This window comes from Cucumis sativus, unplaced genomic scaffold, assembly GCF_000004075.3.
Source record: "Cucumis sativus cultivar 9930 unplaced genomic scaffold, Cucumber_9930_V3 scaffold95, whole genome shotgun sequence".
In the NCBI taxonomy this organism is placed as follows: Eukaryota; Viridiplantae; Streptophyta; class Magnoliopsida; order Cucurbitales; family Cucurbitaceae; genus Cucumis; species Cucumis sativus.
In genome coordinates, this window is record NW_022279584.1 from 124,400 (window position 1) to 129,350 (window position 4,951).

At 36.3% G+C, this 4,951-nt stretch overlaps 1 long non-coding RNA gene across 1 annotated transcript; it reads right to left on the bottom strand.

Annotated features, from left to right (window-relative positions):
• Positions 1-3,172: 3,172 nt before the first annotated feature.
• LOC116406406 lies at positions 3,173-4,717 on the bottom strand. The gene is made up of 4 exons (XR_004219410.1): positions 4,668-4,717; positions 4,389-4,519; positions 3,462-3,612; positions 3,173-3,313 (listed from the first exon to the last, which is right to left on the bottom strand). It is a non-coding gene; the product is annotated as an uncharacterized LOC116406406 (long non-coding RNA).
• Positions 4,718-4,951: the final 234 nt, after the last annotated feature.

Genomic DNA, 4,951 nt, shown 5'->3' on the forward strand with positions numbered 1-4,951 from the left:
GCACTTGGTTGCCATTTCGGGTTGTTAAGTCATTTTTTTCTCATTTTTTCGTAGCTTATGAGTTGGAAAAGCTCACAGTTAAGCATTGTTTGGTTGATTTTAAGCCTTATGCACCTTTTGGACACTAGTTAGGTTAGTTTGGCACTATATTTGTTGCACTTGGGCACTTGGTTGCAATTCGAGTCGTTAAGTCCTTTTTTCTAACATTTTGGTAGGTTATAAGTAGAGAAAGTTCACACTGAAGCATTCTTTGATTGCATTTACAACGTAGGCACCTTTTGGACACTACCTAGGTTGGTTTGGCATTATAGCTGTTGCACTTGGACACTTGATTTCCACTTCAGGTCGTTAAGTCCTTTTTCTCACATTTTTTAAAGTTATGATTTGGAAAATCTCACACTTAAGCATTTTTTTTGCTGTCTTTAAACCTTAGGAACCTTTTGGACATTAATAAGGTTTCTTTGGCACCATAGTTGTTGCACTTTGGCACTTGGTTGCAATTTCGGGTTGTTAAGTCCTTTTTTCTAACTTTTGTTAGGTTATGAGTCGGGAAAGCTAACACTTAAGCATTCTTTTGTTTCCTTTACAGCTTACGCACCTTGGTTTGGCACTATAGTTGTTGTACCTTGGCATTTGGTTGTCATTCCGGGTTGTTAAATTCTTTTTTCTAACTTTTTAGTTGGTTATGAGTCTAAGAAAGCTCACATTTAAGCATTCTTTGGTTTTCTTTAAAGCTTAGGCACCTTTTGGACACTACTTAGGTTTATTTGGCACTATAGTAGTTGCATTTGGGCACTTGGTTGCGATTTTAGGTTGTTCAGACCTTTTTTTCTCACTTTTTGGTAGCTTATGCATTGGAAAAGCTCACAGTTAAGCATCGTTTGGTTGTCTTTAAATCTTAGGCACATTTTGGACACTAGTTAGGTTTGTTTGGCACTATAGTGTTGCATCTGGACACTTGGATGCAATTTGTGTCGTTAAGTCCTTTTTTCTAATATTTGAGTAGGTTATGAGTAGAGAAAGCTAACACTTAAACATTCTTTGTGTTGGAATTTATGTCCTAAAACAGAACAAGAATTCTAACCAACGATAACAAAAAAATCCACCTTAACCCTTGATCCATGCCGTCCATTGGGAGGTACAGCACTGGACATGATTGAGAACTATCGGTTCCCAGCCGCAAGTTTCGACATCGACAAAGATTTTCCAAGGGAAATGAAAATTTTGGAAATGGGTAGTGAAGAAAAATAAGGTTGAAAGGATTTTGTTTGGAGAGTGGACAAAATTATGACCGATGTGGAGAAAAGGGAACATATGGGGTTCGGTTTACAGGGATTTTTCTTAAGGATTGTTGGAATAACAAAGAGATTGTGAGGAGATTTAAGGGCAACGACAAGAATGGCAGAATGTTAAATCCCAAAAGACTAAATGGCCAATTGAATGTTTAAGTAGATTGATTTGCCTGTTAGCTGTTTTCTTGCTTCTTTACGGAAATGGGGTAGAAAGAGTAGAACGATGACATAGTTCACTTTGTTTTTCTCTTTACAAAGTAGCCAATGACTTAAAAGAAAGACATTGCACAACAAGACCATTAGAAAATAATATACGTAAGAAAGAATACAACGTAAGCAGAAAAGAAATGGAAGAAAAATACCCCAAAACTTCAAAATGCAATATGATCATAACAAATTTGTATCATCATGAACAGATCGAACAAACTCCAAAACAGATTTTGCAGTGGGCTTCCGACTCAAATAAACAGCCTCCATGCTTGCCAAATTCCTAAAGGCAGCGCAATTAAGCAGTAACCATCAATTCAAAACAACAGGAAAGACAGAAAGAGTTGCAATGCGTTAGTTTACTGTTTCAGATCGCTTTAGAAGGGGACCCTGCAACAAATTCCGACCAGACCCAGAGGCCAGCTGCCGCTTGATCTTCTCCAAACTGTCCCCGGCATCTTCCGCTCTCTCCACCAACAACAATCATAAATTAAAAACATGTTGAGCCAACAAAGATACACACCAGCAAACTTTTGAACATAGGACCCTCCTAAACTACTCACTTTTGAACATAGGACTTCCCCAACTATCTACTCACTTCTGAACATACAACCTTGATAGAACACTTATGTACTGTTTCTATTATATTGATATTTGAGACTTAAAGTTGCAATAGAAAGAAAATTACAGAGAAATTACAAACAACAAGCAAAGAAACCCTCCTAATCCAAAACAGAAATAAACACAATTCAAAATACTACAATTAAAACCAGAACAATTCTGGCAGGCCCTTCCTTTTACTAAAAACTGCCTGCCCTTTCCCATCTCCCTCTCATCCATTTAACTTCCTGTTTTAGATAACTGTCATCCTTTTGAATAAGTAACTGTGTTGATTACTAACGTGCCTTACTTTCCTTTCTTCTATTATAAGTAAAATAACAATGGTGGTCTAACAGACCTCCTAAACTATCCACTCTAGAGCATGTTAAATCACCAATTCATCCAAAAACTAATGACGTAAATGTAATATTATATCTTCAACGTAAATGTAAATGTAAACTAATGACACTACAAGTGATTTTGAAACTAAGACATTGAAGCAGTCTGTTAGGAAGGGTGATGGAACCAGCAAGAGTGGGGGGAGTTCTTTAAAACAATCAGAGGTCAAGAGAAAGAAGGGATCAGCTAAATCTATTTCTGGAAAAAACGTGAAAAGATTGTCAGGTGATGATGATAAAAAGGAAACCACACCCGTGCTGAAACCAGCCTCCAAAAATTGGAAGTAAATCAAAGGATCAAGGCACTCTTGAAATTGGAAGTAAACTTGGTAGCACAGGGAATACGGGGGTTCGGCTTACAGGGATTTTTCTTAATGATTGTTGGAAGAACAAAGAGATTGTGAGGAGATTTAAGGGTAACGACACAAATGCAGAATGTTAAATCCAAAAAGGCAAAATGGCCAATTGAATATTTAAGGAAGTTTGATCTGCCTGCTAGCTGTTTTCTTTCTTCTTTATGGAAATGCTGCAGAAAGAGTACAACGATGAAATAGTGCATATTGTGTTTCTCTTTACAAAGTAACCAATGACTTACAAGAAAGACACCATACATATGAAAAACTAAAAAATTTGCAGAAATTGAAAATGATACTGGAAGGAGAAAAGAAATGGAAGAAAAATACCCTAAAAGTTGCAAGTGCAATAGGATCATAACAGATTGGTATCATCACGAACAGATCGAACAAACTCCAAAACAGATTTTGCAGTGGGCGTCCAACTAAAAAATAAACAGCATCCATGCTCGCCAAAACGTTCCTAAGAAGTGACACCATTTCACAACAAGTAGCCAATGACTTAAAAGAAAGATATTGCACAACAAGTGACCATTAGAAAATAATAAACAGAAGAAAGAATAAAAAGATAAGCGGAAATTGGAAGAAGAAAAGAAATGGAAGAAAAATACCCCAAAACTTCAAAATGCAGTATGATCATAACAAATTTGTATCATCATGGACAGATCGAACAAACTCCAAAACAGATTTTGCAGCGGGCTTCCGACTCAGATAAACCGCCTCCATGCTCCCCAAAACGTTCCCAAGAAAGGATTCAGCTCCCTACAAAAAACAATGTAACTAACTCAAGGTAAAAAAAAAAAAAAAAACAGAACAAGAACACTAACCAACTTTTAAGGAATCAGCTCCCTGCCAACATGCATCACACCCCATAACTTTAATTTCTTCAAATAGAAAGGATTTAACTCAAAGTAAAAAAAAAACAGAACACAAACTCTAACCAACAAAAATAGAAAAACCAACCTTAACCCTTGATCCTTGCCGTCCATCGGGAGGTTCAGCACTGGACATGATCGAGAACATTCGGTTCCCAGCCACAGGTTTGGCCATCGACAAAGATTTTCAGAGGGAAATGAAATTTTTGGAAATGGGTAGTGAACAAAAGTAAGGCTGAAATGATTTTGTTTGGAGAGTGGGCAAAATTCTGGCGAGTGAGGAGAAAAGGGAATACGTGGGGTTCGGCCTACAGGGATTTTTCTTAACGATTGTTGGAAGAACAAAGAGATTGTGAGGAGATTTAAGGGTAACGACACAAATGCAGAATGTTAAATCCAAAAAGGCAAAATGGCCAATTGAATATTTAAGGAAGTTTGATCTGCCTGCTAGCTGTTTTCTTGCTTCTTTATGGAAATGTTGCAGAAAGAGTAGAACGATGACATAGTGCATAATGTGTTTCTCTTTACAAAGTAACCAATGACTTACAAGAAAGACACCACACAACAAATGACCATTGGAAAACAATATACATATGAAAAACTAAAAAATTTGCAGAAATTGAAAATGAAACTGGAAGTAGAAAAGAAATGGAAGAAAAATACCCTAAAAGTTGCAAGTGCAATAGGATCATAACAGATTGGTATCATCACGAACAGATCGAACAAACTCCAAAACAGATTTTGCAGTGGGCGTCCAACTAAAATAAACAGCATCCATGCTCGCCAAAACGTTCCTAAGAAGTGACACCATTTCACAACAAGTAGCCAATGACTTAAAAGAAAGCTATTGCACAACAAGTGACCATTAGAAAATAATATACAGAAGAAAGAATAAAAAGATAAGCAGAAATTGGAAGAAGAAAAGAAATGGAAGAAAAATACCCCAAAACTTCAAAATGCAGTATGATCATAACAAATTTGTATCATCATGGACAGATCGAACAAACTCCAAAACAGATTTTGCAGCAGGCTTCCAACTCAAATAAACAACCTCCATGCTCCCCAAAACGTTCCTAAGAAAAGATTCAGCTCCCTACCAATAAATTTTAAAGTATATGTAAATTTTAGATATTAAGTAAAAAAGAGAATATGTAAGTTGAATTTTAATCGGTAAGAATATGGATGTCTAGAAACAAATTTTTAATTTTTTAAAAGTTGATTGATAA